Raw genomic sequence first — 1,625 nt, forward strand, 5'->3', positions numbered from 1 at the left:
GAAAAGTCAAGAAAAGAAAAGGAAAGAAAAGAAAGGGGTGGGGGCTGGAAAGCCCTGGGGTGAAAGAAGACTCCTCACCCTGGGCTGGGGGTTATCTTAACCTCCTCTCTGCTATTTAGTTGTGTGTACAGTCAAAGGAAGCCACCACTCTGGGGTCCCTGGAACAGCTTAAATCCCCGTGACCCACTTAACACAATAGATTGTTTTAATCAACTCGTGTCCTGGCACCATCTCGAAGGGGAACATAAACAGACGCGCACACCGCTCGGATCTGCTTTTTCCAGCGGGAGATCCAATTACCTACCAGTGGTCGCCTCTCTGCCCTTGTGTCATTTAAGGAGAGATTTTAACCCCTAACGTCGAGGCCGTATTTCTGCGTAGAAGTGCTGGGATTCAAAGTCGTCAGAGGAGGGGAAGGCGGCAGCCGGATTCAACCCGGGGACCCATTCAGGCCAGCTCCGGACGCGCGGGAAAGGCTTCACGGCGGAGGCCCGGTCACCTCCCGTCGTCCCCCGCCTCGGCCCGGGACTGTCGCCAGAGCCCGCTGCGGGGGAAACACCCGGCTGGGGCGCCCTCGAGGCGGAGCTGGGATCCGAAGGCAATGCCAAGCCGGAGCGGTGGCGCGTCCGTTCTTCCCAAGCCTGAAGTCCACAAATCGCTCCGACCGGCAAGGTGACAGCCCCGGGCCTGGCGAGGGGGTCGGCGAGACGGAGAGAGAGAACGGGGGACGACCGGGGCATCCAAGCCGCCAGTCCCGCGTCGTCCGTCGCTAGCGAGACCCAGCGAGGCGAGGCGGGGGCCTCTAGGACACAAATGAAGGGGTACCGGGGAAGCCGGACCGGCGGCTTGTTGCTCCCTGGCCCCTGGACGTCGGCGCTTCAGCCGAGGCGCGCGTGGGGCGGGAGCAGCCCAGACGAGGGCACCGTGCGCTGCCAGCCAGTGGCTGTGTGCAGTGTGTGTGCTCTGAGCCCCGCGGGATCGCCGGACTCCGCGTCCCCGACCGCTCACAGCCCTTCAGCTGATCGTTACCGACGCTCGGGCTTCCAGCGCGGCCGAGCTCCGCGGCTCTGTTCCCGCCCGAGTCTCCATCTCACCTTGAGGACGGGCCAGTGGACCGCGGCTGAGTCTCCGGATCCTCCAGCCCGCCGCAGGATCACTCCTGGGACTCCGACGGGAGCCCCAGACGCCCCGAGCCCCAGCGCCCCGCTTCAGACACTCGGCGCCCTCCCAGGGCGGCTTGCCCCGGGGTCCCGGCAGCTCCCCGCCGCTCCCGCTCGCTACCCCTCGGCTCCCGCGCTGCGCCCACCAGGACTCCGCGCCTCTGAGGTGCGGGCGCGGCTGGCAGGCGCACCAGGAGCGCGTTGGCTGGGCTCGCGGAGGTGGAAATGGGGTGCGGGGCCGTAGCGCTCGCTCTTGACATCCTCCTTCCCAGGCTTTCCCTGCGGACCGCGCAAGGTGAGGTTACCTTGGCCGGAAGGACCCTGGATTTTTCTGCATAATTCACCCAAGGGAATCGGGGCCTCCGTCCGCGCGCCTGGAGGGCTACCGCGCGTCTGCACTGAGCGGGACGCGCGAGTCTGTTGCAGGGGACCCCTGCGCTCGCTCTCTCTCTCTCTCTCTCTCTC

Source organism: Ursus maritimus, unplaced genomic scaffold (assembly GCF_017311325.1).
Source record: "Ursus maritimus isolate PB19 unplaced genomic scaffold, ASM1731132v1 scaffold_35, whole genome shotgun sequence".
In the NCBI taxonomy this organism is placed as follows: domain Eukaryota; kingdom Metazoa; phylum Chordata; class Mammalia; order Carnivora; family Ursidae; genus Ursus; species Ursus maritimus.